Below are 16,174 nucleotides of genomic sequence, written 5' to 3'. Positions count from 1 at the left end.
TCTTAGGTGCTTGAGATGTGTGAGTGAATGACACAGACAAAGATCTTGTGGAGTTAGAGTCAATTTTGGTTATTTTTTACTTATTATATTTTTTCATTTTATTTCATGTTAAAGGGTAATGTGGCTGCAATTTTTTCTGAGAAGGTAAATGTCAGGCTATTGCTGTAAGGAAGCTGGCAGGGAGTTGGGGAGGCCCAAAGGGAAAGTGTAAAAACCTTGTCATTGAGGGCAGGACAGAGAAACTTACCCCATTTTGGGGGGCACTGGGGAGGTCCTTTTAAAGTTCAACCTTTGCCTTTATGAAAAACAGTTGGGTGGACTCTTGTGCAGCTCTCTCCAGCCGAGCTTGGCTCCTAGGCAAAAATCTAGAGAAAGCAACAAAAAGAAGGTTTAGCTACAAGAAGACTCTTAAATTAATTTTCTCCCTGTGCATTTGTGCCCAATTTTATGTCTACTTGTTTATGCTTTATCTCCTTTACCTTCAGTGCACTTGACAAAAGTTAATCTATTTTATTGATATGTTCAAATAATTTTCTTTTTTCCCCTTTTATCTCTAATATATTATGGTTACCTTGATTAATTTAACTCTCATTTATGTTTGTTCATTTCAATGCTTTTTTTCTCAGCTTTTTCCCCATGAATACAGTTAATTTATTATTTTTCTTGCTTAATAACAAAAGCATTTAAGACTATACATTTTTCTGAAGATAGTTTTGGATCCATGCAGTTGATTTTGGTATATAATGTTCTTTAATTTCTAAAATGTTTGTAATTTAATTGTAATCTTTCATTTTCTCTTTTTTTTCCCCAAGAGTTACTGAAAATAGAGTTTTTTAGATTTCCAGTGGGTTAGAGTCAATTATTATATATTTGATTTTATTACATTGTGGTGAAAGAATGTGGGTTGTATAATTAACACTATTACTGAATTAATTAAGGTATATTTATGTCCTTATATGTTATCAAATTTTGTAATCATTCCACAGACAGACACTTGGAAATAATGTACATTGTTAATAGGCTTAGAAAATTTGATAATCATTCCTTTGTACAACTGTTGCTTGTTGAGTTTCTAATATGTGCAAGGAATTACGGTAGGTACTGGGAATGGAGGGAGAACAAGATAGTCAGGGTCCCTGTCCTGATAGAATTTATGTTCTAGTGCAAGAGACAGGGAGAAAAAATTACATATCAAATAAAATGTTTATAAGTTGCCATGAGTGCTATAAAAGAAGCAAGGGAGAGGAATTGAGGTAGAGATAGCAGACTGCACTCTGCATAGGGTGGTCAAGAAAGGCCACCAGAAGAACTTATACTCAGGCAAAGTCCTAGAGGATCATAAGCTACTGGCCAAATAAAGCTTTGGAGGGAGATCTTTCCCTGGAGAGAGAATAGGAGAGAACCAGGGAGCTGGCGGTACTTGCAAGGGAATGATTACAATGAGAAGTTATGGACTTCAGGTTAGACAGGGAAGCGAGGAAGAAATAAGCAGTCAGAAAGTTACAGGGCCAGTAATTTGGCAACCTCCCAAGAGCTGAAGAATTTGGGGCTATAGGTATTTGTGATTTAACGATGTAGGTAGAACAAGGGTGGAGGACAGAGAGTAGGGTGTTTAAACTCAAGATTTTAGAGACAGTGCAGTTTTTGGTGATGACTATCTAAGATGTGACCAGGGGAGGGGGTGACTGAATTCGACATTGTTGATGAAAGGGTAAGGATCCAGGGATCTGGAGCACTGGAAAGTTCATCCCTATGGACATTGTTGTAGGACTTTGGGCAGAGAGGAAAACTAGAGGCTAAAATCAGTTTATTGTACTTTATTGTTAGATTATATTTTAAATAAATTTAATCTAATTGAAAAAAAATTTGACCAAAGAAGAAATACAAATGTCAAAGAAACATATGAAAATATTTTTAACACCAGTAGCATTTGGGGAAATGCAAATTAAAACTATAATGAGATATCATTACACATCTACCAGAATGGCTAAAATAAAAAATTCTGACATCAAATGTTAGCAAGAATGCAGAAAAACTAGATCATTCATATGTGGCTGATGAGAATACAGAATATGACAGCCATTCTGGAAAACAGATTGGCCGATTCTTTTGGAAAAAAATAGACTTAAAATTGCACTCCTGGGCATTTATCACAGAGAAGTGAAAACTTATGTTCACACAAAAACCTCTAGACAAATATTGATAGCAAAATTATAATATTCAAAACACTGAAAAAAAAACAAAACAAGATACTCTTCGATGAGAGAATGGGGGAAAAAAAGCTGAAAAATACAGTAACTGAAGTGAAAAATTCACCAGAGGGGTTCAACAGCAGATATGAGTAGGCAGAATAAAGAATCAGCACACTTGAAGATATAGGACAATGGAAATGTTTGAGTAACAGAAAGAAAAAAGATTGAAGAAAAGTAAAGGGAGTCTAAGGGACTTATGAGACACCATCAAGAATAAGAATATATGCATTATTGGAGTCCAAAAATGAGAGGAGAAGGAGAAATGGGTAGAAAGATTATTTGAAAAAATAGTAGTCAAAAACTTCCCAAATTTGATGAGAGACGTGTATCTACACATCCAAGAAACTCAAGGAACTCCAAGTAGAATAAATCTAAAGAAACTGACACTAAGACACATTATAACCAAGCTGTCAAAAGACAAAGGGAGAATCTTGAAAACAGCAAAAAAGAAATTACTTGGCATGTACAAGTGATGCTCAATAAAATTATCAACTGGCTTTTTATCTGAAAACTTGGAAGCCATAAGGCAGTAGAATAATATATTTACAATTCTGAAAGAAAAATTTGTCAATCAAGAGTTTCATATCCGGCAAAAATGTCCTTCAAAAGTGACATTCCAAAATAAACAAAAGCAAGGGAGTTCATTACCACTAGACCTGCCCTAAGGAAATGTTAAAGAGAGTCCTTTGGGTTCAAATCAAAGGATGCTAGACAGTAACTTAAATTTGAATGATAATATAAAGATCTCCAGCAATGTAAATACATGGGCATATATAAAAGCCAATATTATTGTAATTTTGATTAGTAAGTCTGCTTTTTGTTTTCTACATAATTTAAAAGACAAATGCATAAAAATAATTTAAATCTGCTATTGTACACACAATGTATAAAAATGTAATGTGTGATGTCAAACATAAAGATGGGGAGATGAAGCTGCATAGGAATAAAGTTCTTGTATGTGATTGAAGTTAAGTTGGTATCAATTCAAATGAGATTGTTATAACTTTAGGATGTATATGTAATCCCCATGGTAATCACAAAAATAATATCTATAGAAAAGCACAAAAGGAAATGAAAAGGGAATCAATACATGTGATTACAAAAAATCACCTAAACACAAAAGAAGGTGGTAATGGAGTAAATGAGGGACAAAAAAAAGCTATAAAGCATACATAAAATAAACAGAAAAATGGCAGAAATAAATTCTTCTTTATGAGTATACTATTATTCTAAAGGTACATGGATTAAATTCTCCATTCAAAAGGCAGATATTGGCATAATGGATTAAAAACATAATCGTATTCTGTGCTGTCTACAGGAGACATAATTTAGATTCAAAAATTGAATCAAGATTCAATACAAGACTGAAAATAAAGGATTGGAAATTATGCGTACACACCCACACCCACACACACACACAGCAAACAGTAACCATACAAAAGCTAGAGTAGCTATACTTATATCAGACAGAACAGACTTTAAACTAAAAATGATACTAGAGAAAAAAGAGTGACTTTATGTTGATAAAAGGGTCAATGCATCTTTAAATTATAAAACTTATAAACATATACCCACCTAACAACAGAGCCCCCAAACACATAAAGCAAAGACTGATAGAAATGATTGCAGAAATAAACAATTCCACAATAGTCAGAAACTTCAATACTCCACTATCAATCCTGTATGAAACAACCATGCATAAAATCAACAAGGAAACAGAAGACTTGAACAACAGTCTATACAAACTAGACCTAACAGACTTTTACAGAGAACTCCATCAACAGCAGCAAAATATACACTCTTCTCAAGTACACATGGAACACTCTCCAGGTTGAGACATAAAGCAAACCTTTATGTTGAGACATAAAGCAAACCTCAATAAATTTAAAAAAGATTTAACTCACTAAAGGATGTTCCCCTTTAATGGAAATTAGAAATTAATAACAGAAAGAAGTTTAGGAAATGCAAAAAATATGTAAAAATTAACAATACATTACTAAATAACCACTTGGCAAAAGAAGAAACATCAAGAAAAATTAAAAAATAGTTTGAGATAAATGAAAATATAGCACAATATACCAAAACTTAATGGGAGACAAGTGCTTAGAGGGAAATTTACAACTGTAAGTTCAAAGAGAAGAATGATCTTAAACTAATAAACTAAACTTCCACCTTAAGACACTGAAGGAAAAAAAGAAGAGCAAACTAAACCTAAATCAATCAGAAGGAAGTAAATAATAATGCTTACAACAGATACTGATGAACTAGAGTACAGAAAAAGAATGAAATAAATATCAATAAAACAAAAGGACAGTTCTTTAAAAAGATCATTAAAATTGACAAACCTTTCACTAGACTGACAAAAAGAAAGAAAGAGAGAGAAAAGAATCAAATAACTAAAATTGGAACTGAGAGAAGGAACACTACTACTGACCTTATAGAAATAAGAAGAATGTTAAGTTTATACTATGAACAAGTGTGGGCCAACAAATTAGATAATATAGACGAAATGGAAAAATTCCTGGAAAGATAGAAACAAACGAAATTGAGTTTAGAAAAAATATAAAAATCTGAATAGACCTATAACAAGTGAAGAGATTGAATTAGAAAAAAAAAAAAAACTTCCCACAAGGAAAATCCCAGAACCAGATAGTCATTTTAAAAAGGTTCTTCACCAAGCCTTCCAAAGAACAGAAAAGGATGGAATATTTCTCAGCTTTCTATGAGGCCACTGATACTAAAACCAGACAAGACACCACAAGAAAAAAAAACCTACAAACAAATATCTCTTATGAATACACACATTGTTGAATATATCAACAAAATACTAACACATTGAATCCAGCAAAATTTTGAAAAGATAAAGCATTATGACTAATGGTGATTTAACCCAGTAATGCAAGGTTGTTTTATCATCTGAAAATCAATTAATGTAATACTTCATATCAATAAAAGACAAAAACCACATGATCATCTTTATAGACATTTTTCTCTTTTTATTTTGGGATACAGGAAGTCCAAACAATGGCACAGAGATCCAAACATGACTACATGTTGAAGTCTTTCCCAAGTGGGAATATCAAATTTAAGATGCATTAAGGTAGTTTTGTGAGTTAAGGGAAAGGAGGAGGAGTAAAAGTAAGGAATCAATGAACAAGGAACAAGGTCCTGGAAGTGGAAGATGGGTAAGGGAAGAGTAGGAGAGATATGGAGGGGAGTATAACGAGGTTTTGTGGATCTATAAATAAGGTATTTCTAACTTTCTCATAATTTTAATTTGCTTTATCCAAGTAATTATTTAGTGAGGCAATTTTAAAGTCCAATTTCAAGGCAGAAGGCTCCTCACAGCAACTAAATAAAGCACTCCATTGGGAAGTAGAAATATTTCCTTTGTGTTCTAAGGTACTTCAAAATGTACAATCTAGTCTATAGCAAAAGTTCTCCAAAGTAAGCACTATAATTCCAAATTGTACCTGGTAAAACTGTACCAGTTAGAGACATATGAACTTAAATTAGCATATAGAGTTTATACAGTCTCCAATTTTTTTCTAGGATAGATATTCTGATTATCTAAAAACAGAAATATAAAATGTGAAGGCTTTCTTAGTTAATTAAATTATATTACGAATTCTCCCAAGCTGAGAAAGATGTAAATGTTGCCTAAAATTCTTCCTAAATTCCTAAAATTTGTTCTTACCCCCATGAATTACTTGATGAAAACTAAGATCTCTCACATGAATAAAGGTCTTCCCACATACCTTGAATTCATAGAGTTTCTTCCCTGTATGAATTCTCTGAAGTTGAGTGATCTGATAGCCACTATTTAAGGCCTCTCCAAATATTTTATATTTATAGGATTTTCATCATTATGAATTCTCTTTTGCATATTAGGGTGTCTTCCTTTGTTAAACATTTTCTCACATTCCATATATTCATAATAATTCACACAAGTATAAATTCACCAACATATATTAAGGTTTGAATTATATCTAAAAGCCTTCACACATTCCTTACACTCAAAGAGCTTCTTACCAATATGAATATTATCAAGGAACCTACTGATGCATACTAATGGTTTTCCCACTTTGACTAAATTTATAGGATTTTTAAAAACCAATATTAATTATCTGATGTTGATTAAGTTGTTCACACACAGTAAAGGCTTTTTTGGAATATTTTATAGTCATAAAGCTTCACAGCAGTCTCTAACATATAGTAAGGTCTGAATTAAGTCTAAATATCTTCCCACATTTAAAAAAATTTTTATTTTATACTGGAGTATAGTTGATTTACAATGTTGTGTTAGTTTCAGGTGTAGAGCAAAGTGATTCAGTTACACATATACACATATCTATTCTTTTTCAAATTATTTTCTCATTTAGGTTATTATAGAATATTGAGTAGAGTGCCCTGTGCTATACAGTAGGTCCTTGTTCGTTATCTATTTTAAATATAGTAGTGTGTATATGTCAATCCCAAACTCTCAATTTATCCCTCCCCCAACACCTTTCCCCTTTGGTAACCATAAGTTTGTTTTCCAAGTCTGTTTATGCTTTGCAAATAGGTTTATTTGTATCATTTTTTTTAGATTCCACTTATAAGCAATATCATATGATATTTGTCTTTCTGACTTACTTCACTTAGTATGATGATCTCCAGGTGCACCCATTTTGCTGCAAATGGCATTATTTCATTATTTTTAATGGCTAAGTGATATTCCACTGTATATATGTATCATATCTTCTTTATCCATTCATCTGTCGACGGACATTTAGGTTACTTAGGTTACTTCCACATCTTGGCTAAACAGTGCTAAAATGAACATTGGGGTGCATGTATCCTTTTGAACCATGGTTTTCTTCAGATATATGCCCAGGAGTGGGATTGCTGGATCATATGGTAGCTCTATTTTAGTTTTTTAAGGAACCCTCCATACTGTTCTCCATAGTGGCTATACCAATTTACATTCCCACCAACAGTGAAGGAGAGATCCCTTTTCTCCACACCCTCTCCAGCATTTATTGTTTGTAGACTTTTATAACAGCCATTCTGACTGATGTGAGGTGGTATCTCATTGTAGTGTTGATTTGCATTTCTCTAATAATTACCGATGCTGAGCATTTTTTCATGCGCCTCTTGACCATTTGTGTGTCTTCTTTGGAGAAATGTCTATTTAGGCCTTCTGCCATTTTCTTTCTTTTTTTTTTTCTTTTTTTTTTTTGCGGTACCCGGGCTTCTCACTGTTGTGGCCTATCCCGTTGCGGAACACAGGCTCCGGACGCGCAGGCTCAGCAGCCATGGCTCACGAGCCCAGCCGCTCCGCAGCATGTGGGATCTTCCCAGACCGGGGCACGAACCCATGTCCCCTGCATCGGCAGACGGACTCTCAACCACTGCGCCACCAGGGAAGCCCCTTCTGCCCATTTTTTGATTGGGTTTTTCTTTTTTTGTTGTTTTGTTTTTACATTGAGCTGCATGAGCTGTTTGTAGATTTTGGAGATTAATTCCTTGTCAGTTGCATAATTTGCAAATATTTTCTCCTATTCTGTGGGTTGTCTTTCCACATTTCTTATATTAATCAGTTATCTCACCAATATGAATTCTCTGATATTAAGTAACTTGTACAAATACAGTCATGGCTTTCTCACATTTCTTACATTCATAATGATTATCATCAGTATGAATTCTCTGCCTTGAAGAAAAAAACTCAATTCAGTCTAAAGACCTTATTTATATTCCTGTGATTTCTCTCCTGTATGAATTCTCTGATGTTGAGTAACTCATCCACACATAAATGCTTTCCTTCACTCCTTACATTCATAAAATTTATTACCAGTATGAATTCTCTGCCTTGAAGAAAGAATGCAATCAGGTCTAAAGACCTTCCCACATTCTTTATATTCCTATGATTTCTCACCAGTATGAATACTCTGATATGGATAAATTGTCAACACACAGTTAAGGCCTTATTGCATTTTTAATATTAATAAAGCATCTCACCAGTATGAATTCTCTAACACATAGTGAGGACTGAATTAAGTCTAAACATCTTCCACATTTCTTACATTCATTGGTTTTTCATCAGTATAAATTATTGATATTAAGTAACTTGTGTGCACACAAAAAAGGCTTCCCCACATTACTAATAGTCATAAAGCTTATCACCAGTATGAATTCTCTGGTTTGCAAAAAGAACTCAGTTTGTTCTAAACAACTTCCTACATTCCTTATATTCACAGGATTTTACATCAATATGAATTCTCTGGTATTGACTATATTATCTGCACAAATAACGACTTTCTCACATTGTTAACATGTAAGTTTCTGACCACTATGAATTCTCTTCAGTGTGGTAAATACTGACTTAAATTTAAACATCTCCTCACATTTCTTACATTCACTGTGTTTTTTTTCACCAGTGTGACCTCTCTGATGTTGAGTAAACTGATATCCGCTACTGAAGGTCATTCTACATTCTTTCTGATTACATCATTTCTAATTAGAGCATGTTTTCTCTCAATTTTGATAAAGGTTGGATTTATGTTATTGCTTAAACAGATTTTCTGAGTTATATGTTAGAAAATGAGGCAATGTGGTCATTTTTGTAGATAATGATTTGGGTAAACTACTTCTTTTGAGTTACCCAGCACCTTTTAAGCTCTCACACTTTCAGTCATTTCTAAAAATAGAGGTCTTAAGGTCAAGTGTATTACTTCTTAAACTGATTCCCTAATTCCTGGAGCACTTATTTAGTGTCTTCTCTCCAAAATTCTGGGCACAAAGGCTATTCGGTGATAGAGGAAGCTCCAGAACTAGACTGGTGTATAATGGAATTCTCAGAGGAAACTGTTTTACTAGTTAGTTTTGTGCAGCTTACTACTTAAACCCTACCAATAATCTTTTAAGCATGTAATTTTTCTTATGACTGTCCTCCCAAAATAAAGTACCTGCAGTTGTTTGATTCTGGCCTTGAACATTGATTACATAAATAAAAGATAAAAACCAAATAATGTAGAAAAGCATTTGTATTAATTTCCTAGGGCTGCTGTAACAAATTACCACAAACTTGATGACTTAAAACAACAGAAATATATCTCTCACAGTTCTAGAGGCCAGATTATAATATCAAGGTGTTACCAATGCTTCACTCCCTCCAAAGACTCTAGGTGAGAATCCATTCCTTACCTCTTCTGGTGGCTGTCAGCATTCCTGGTGGTTGTATCACTATAATCTCTCTCTCTCATCTTCACATGGATCTCTCCCCTTCTCTGTGTTTTCTTCCATCTCTTATAAGGAAATTAGCTGTTGTATTTAGGGTCCACCTCAGTAACCCAGGATGTTCTCATCTTCAGATCATTAATTTAATTTAATTATATCTAAAAAGACTATTTTTTCAAAATAAGGTAATATTCAGAGGGTCCAGGTATTAAGACATGGACACATCTTTTTTGGTAGCTACCATTCAACCCATTACAACATTCAGCAAATTCAAATTTTTAAATTCTGATTAAAAATAACTCAGGAAAATTTCTTTTCTTTTTCTTTTTTTTTTGGAGGTCATTTGTAGGAAAGACCAATATTATCCTTTTTAAATTTATTTTTATTTTAAAAAAATTTATTTATTATTTTTTAAATTAATTTATTAATTTATTTTTGGCTGCACTGGGTCTTTGTTGCTGCACACGGGCTTTCTCTAGTTGTGGTGAGCAGGAGTTACTCTTTGTTGCAGTGCACAGGCTTCTCATTGTGGTGGCTTCTCTTGTTGAGGAGCAGGGGCTCTAGGTGCACAGGCTTCAGTAGTTGTGGTACACGGGCTTAGTTGCTCTGTGGCATGTGGGATGTTCCCGGACCAGGGACTGAACCCATGTCCCCTGCATTGGCAGGTGGATTCTTAACCACTGTGCCACCAGGGACGTCCCAGGAAAACTTCTTTACCTGGAAAAATTACATATTAAAAACCTACGGGAGGGAATTCCCTGGTTGTCCAGTAGTTAGGACTCTGCGCTTCCACTGCAGGGGGCATGGGTTCAATCCCTGGTCAGGGAACTAAGATTCCACAAGCCACGTGGTGTGGCCAAAACAAACAAACAAAAACAAAACTACAGCAGAAATTACACTTAACATAGAAATTTTACATGCATTATTATAAAGAAAAAAAAAGATAGAAAAAGGAAGAGATAAAACTATCATTTTTTACTACTGATGAAATAATCTACCTAGAAAAACCAACATAAGCAAAAGGCAAATATCAGCAAGTATTCTATAACCAAGATCAACTTTAAAATATTAATAGTATTTCACTGCATCTGGCAGTATCCTTGTCCTGGAAAATCCAAATGAAAGGTAGGTACTCCAGTCAGTCACAGTTACTTAGGATACGCTACACCCTACCAGGGAATAGTGTGAGTCTGAGACCCCTGCATGAACTGTAGCAGATGGATTTCCATAATGTTTTTCTTGGTCAACAGCCACCATCAGTTTGACTTTGGAGAAATGACCTGGATTTACTTTCAAATGGAATTCTGCAAAACTTTTGCTTGAAAGAGTAGAAGTACTGCTATTTGTAAAGATTACACTTCTATTGCTTAACAAAATTTAAAGAAACAGGAATTTTTAAAGCTTTGGATTTGATTTTAAGACTTAAGTTATTGGGGAATTCCCTGGCTGTCCAGTGGTTAGTACTCTGTGCTTTCACTGCTGAGGGACGTGTGTTCAGCCCCTAATTGGGGAACTAAGATCCCACAAGCCGCATGGTGTGGCAAAAAGAAAAAAAGAAAAAAAAAGACTTAAGTTATTAGTATTATCCAGTTCAAGGCAATTCTATTTAGAATCTCAGAGCTGAATGAGACCTGGAAGATAATGTAGTTTAGTCCCTTTTTTATAAATGAAGAAACTCATTCCCACACAAGCTGGGTGAGAGTTGTAAGGTCTGTGGCTCACTAGTGCAGAGGTTTAGAATCTAGTTTTTCCAGTAGTTTGTATAAGAATTCTGCTTTAAGTTTATTTTGATTACCTGCTTATTTTACTCTCTCATTTATACCTATTGTCCATTTCTTCTTAAATTCCTTCTATTTATTTGGTACTCATCTTGCTTTATTTTCTCCATGATTTTTGGTTAATGAAGTCCAGTCAGATGGAGTGACTCTAATATTTTTTTCAAGTATTTCACTACCTTATCAATAAGCTGAAAACATTTTACTATATCTTTCACAATATTTTTTAAAAGCTAAAAATCATCTAGGAATTAGCTAAGAATATACAAGATGTCATGAAGAAAAATATAATACACCATTAAAGTACAGAGAAAATTATAGAGAAACATTCTATGCTTAGATGACATTCATTAATATAAAATAAAAATTCCCCAAATTAATCCATGAATTAAAAATCATTGACATCAGGGACTTCCCTGGTGGTCCAGTGGTTAAGCCTTTGCCTTCCAGTGCAGGGGGTGTGGATTCGATCCTGATTGGGGAGCCAGGATCCCACATGCCTCATGGCCAAGGAACCAAAACATTAAAAAAAAAGCAATATTGTAACAAATTCAATAAAGACTTTAAAAAATGGTCCACATCAAAAAAAATCTTTAAAAATTCATTGACATCAACATTTTAGTTGGATTTTTAAGAAAACTAGATAATCTTAATCTAAAATTTAAACAGAAGAATAAAGAAAAAAATAACAAGGAGTTGGCTCCTGTGATTATGGAGGCTGCAATCTCCCAAGATCTGCATTCTGAAAGTCTGAGAACCAGGAGAGCTGCTGATGGTGTTGAGTTCCAGTCTCAGTACAAAAGCAGAAGACCAATGTTCCTACATCAAAGGTCATCAGGCAGAGTGTAATTTCGCTCTTGCTCAGCCTTTTGTTCTACTGAGGACTTCAATAGATTGGTAGAGACCCACCCATGTTGGGGAAGGCAATCTGCTTTACTCAGTCTACCAATTCAAATGCTAACCTAATCCAGAAATACCCTCACGGTCATACCTAGGATAATGTTTAATGAAGTATCTGGGCACCTCATGGCCCAGTCAAGTTGACACGTGAAATTAACCATCACAGTATGCCTTTGTTCTTAGGAGTCAGGTATGTGAGGTTTTGCAGAAAATTGTTATTATGTCTTTAATTAACTATAAAATAGTTTAATATTTGTAAAATTTGTGTAACATTGTAAAAATCATTTAATATTTCTCTCTCTCTCTCTGCTATATCTGTATAGCAATAGAGAGGTGGATAGATAGATAGATATGGAGAGAGAGAATGTGGCAAGTGTTAACAATGAGTGAACCTAAGTTGAAAATATATGAATATTCATTGGTCTTTTCTTCCAAGTTTTCTGTAGTTTTGAAATTTTTCAACAGTTGAAAAAATATTGAGTATCTGACTATTTTATTTTCTTGACCACTACCACCCTGGTTAAAGTAATCATAATTTCTCATTGGGATTACTGAAACAGATTCTTATCATATCTTCCTGCTTTTACCCTTCCCTCCCTATATTATATTTTCAACATGGCATCCAGACGGACCTTAGCCATGTCACTCCTGTCCTAAAAAGAGAAGATTTAGGGCTTCCCTGGTGGCGCAGTGGTTGAGAGTCCGCCTGCCGATGCAGGGGACACGGGTTCGTGTCCCGGTCCGGGAGGATCCCACATGCCAGGGAGCGGCTGGGCCCGTGAGCCATGGCCGCTGAGCCTGCGCGTCCGGAGCCTGTGCTCCGTAACGGGAGAGGCCACAACAGTGAGAGGCCCGCGTACCTCAAAAAAAAAAAAGAAGAAGAAGATTTAGCTTCCCATTTCACTCAGAGTACAAGGCAAAGTCTTACCTTAACAAAACCCAAAGTATCTGGTTCTCCCATTACCACCCTGACCTCATTTCCTACTACTCTTCTGACCATTCTTTCTCAATTACACCAACCTCTGTAATGTTCATTGAGGACACTAAGCACCTATCTTCCTTAGGGTTTTTGCTCTAGATTTTCCCTCTTCATGAAATGTTTTCCTCCTGAAAATCACTAAGCTAACTCCCTCACATGCTTCAAGTCTTTTTATATTTAACTTCCTAATGAGACTTACCATGCTTATCCTATTTAGCTATTTAATATTGCAATGTGTGCCTCTCATTCCTCACATATTCTTTATCCTCTTAATCTGTTCCACTATTTCTTTATGCCAAAGCATATATTATTTTCACCTTTTTAAATATAGTTCACTTCTTATTTTCTTATTTTTTTTTTGCCTCTCCTCATAATATAAGTTTCTCAGGAGTTGGGCTACTTGTCTATTTTGTTCAGTAATATACAGTAGTCTCCCATTTATGATAACATGGTTTCACTTTCTGCAGTTTCAGTTACCTGTGGACAACCATGGTCTGAAAATGTTAAATGGAAAATTCCAGAAATAAATAATTCATTAAGTTTTAAATTGTGCACCGTTCTGAGTAGCAGGAGGAAATCTTGTGCCAACCCACTCTGTCCCACCCAGGATGTAAATCATCCCTTTGTCCAGTGTATGCTCTATATAGTATCTGCCTATTATTATAGGAAAAAACATACATATAGGGTTTGGTACTATCTGAGGTTCAAGATATCCACTGGGAGTCTTGGAACATACACCCCACAGATGGTAGGGAGGACTACTCTATATCCACTACCTAGAAGAGTGTCTAGTACATAGTATGTGCTCAATACATACCTGTTGATGAAAAAATTATTATAATAAAATTTATATATTAGTGTTGGCCTAAGATCTGAAAGAAAATGAGCCAAGAATGACTTACTGCTTCAGCAATGAAGATGACAGAGTTATCTTCAAACCAAATGGGGAAAAATGTGAGAAGACCAGATTTGTGGGAGAAAAATCAAGTGTGTAATCCAAATATATTAAGTTATGGATGTCTATCAGTCATTTCCAGGGAAATGTCTAGTAGGCAGTTGGATATATTTGTTTGAGAGAAATGTATAGACTGGAGTTGTAAATAAGAGAATTGTTGACATATAAATACCATTTAAAATCATGATACTTGGGCTGCCTCCACACCTCCCACGGTGGGTCCAGGTACATGACTACTGCAGTCCTAGGACATGACTTCAGTGGATCTGCACTGGTGCTCTTGTGAAAACAATGCTTGAGGGACACCAGGGTAGATTGCCAGCATTCCCATGGTTGAGGATGCCCAAGGGCAGTGACATCAACAGTGTACTTTGTGAGCCCACACAACAGTTGACAGGTGACACAACAGAGTGCACTCACCAGTGGACAGCTCTGGCAGAGGAATAATCAGTTGCTCCTCTCCCAGCGAGAGTGCTCCAATCCTCCCTACCTTGCACCACAGCTCAGAGACAGCTCAGAAATGGATCTGGGGGCTTCTACTCCAACAAATAGGGAGCAAACCCTGCCCTCGACAGAGCTATGACAACCACAGAGCAAAGAGGAAGTCCTGCTAAACAGTGTAGGCTATGGTCACCACTACACCAGTCATACCCTGTACCAAGGGGATAACAGCCAGGACACACTGAGGAAAGAGGCAGCAGGCATCCATACTAAAAAGAGCCCTTGCACCAAAAATATTAAACCCACACAGGCTATACAGGGATCCGCTGACATAAAAATGGCCCTCCAAGCCCGCAGTAGATAATTGTTTCTCCTAAACACACAGAGTAAGAGAAACATAAGTAAAATGAAGAAGCAGAGGAACCACTTCCAGTTAAAAGATCAAGAGAACTGCCCTAGAAGAACAAACAGTGAAACAGACCTCTTCACTCTGATAGACATCAAGCTCAAAAAGGAGATAAGGAAAATACTGAATGGATTAAGAAAGGTTATCAATAGAAATGCAAATTACTGTAAGAAGGAACTAGAAACTATAAAGAGGAGCCAAGAAAAATTAGAAAGCTCATTTGCCAAGACAAAAGCTGAGCTAAATGCAATGAATAGCAGATTGAATAATGCAGAAGAATGGATAAGTGATTTGGAAGACAGACTAATAAAAATCACCAAATCAGAAGAGCAGACAGAAGGCCAAATGGAAAAAAAATGAAAGCAATATAAGAGACCTATGGGATAATATAAAGCATGCCAATCTATGCATAATAAGAATTCCAGAAGGATAAGAAAGAAAAGGGGATCAAAAATGTATTTGAAGAAATTATGGCTGAGAACTTCCCAAACCTAAAGAAGGAAACAGATACCCAGGTACAGGAAGCACAGAGGGTCCCAAACAAGGTGCACCTAAATATACCTACACCAAGACATATTATCATTAAAATGGCAAAAGTTAAAGATAAAGAGAGGATTCTAAAGGTAGCAAGAGAAAAACAAAGAGTTAACTACAAGGAAACCCCCATAAGACAAACAGCTGATTTCTCTACAGAAATGTTGCAGGCCAGAAGGGAGTGGCAAGATATATTCAAAGTCCTGAAAGGGAAAAATCTGCAACCTAGGATACTCTACCCAGCAAGATTATCATTTAGAATAGAAGGAGGATAAAGAATTTCTCAGACAGGCAAAAACTAAAAGAAAAAAGCAATACTAGGGCTTCCCTGGTGGCGCAGTGGTTGAGAGTCCGCCTGCCGATGCAGGGGACACGGGTTCGTGCCCCGGTCCAGGAAGATCCCACATGCAACGGAGCGGCTAGGCCCGTGAGCCATGGTCACTGAGCCTGCGCGTCCGGAGCCTGTGCTCCGCAATGGGAGAAGCCACAACAGTGAGAGGTCCGCATACTGCAAAAAAAAAAAAAAAAAAAGCAATACTAAACCTATCCTAAAAGAAATACTGAAAGGTCTTTTCTAAATGAAAAAGAAGCAAGAAGCTATAGGAAAGAGGAAATCACAACTGGAAAATAAATCACTTCAATAAGCCAGTATACAGATTAAAAATAAAAATAAATTTCTTGTGAAAACAATGATAACCAAAATGAATAGCAAAA

At 35.6% G+C, this 16,174-nt stretch overlaps 1 pseudogene; it reads right to left on the bottom strand.

Moving 5' to 3' along the window:
- LOC137221778 (protocadherin alpha-1-like) overlaps positions 1-16,174 on the bottom strand; it is a 48,390-nt pseudogene that overhangs the window by 11,487 nt on the left and 20,729 nt on the right.

Source organism: Pseudorca crassidens, chromosome 3 (genome assembly GCF_039906515.1).
Source record: "Pseudorca crassidens isolate mPseCra1 chromosome 3, mPseCra1.hap1, whole genome shotgun sequence".
In the NCBI taxonomy this organism is placed as follows: Eukaryota; Metazoa; Chordata; class Mammalia; order Artiodactyla; family Delphinidae; genus Pseudorca; species Pseudorca crassidens.
This window is presented reverse-complemented; position numbering and strand designations above follow the sequence as displayed.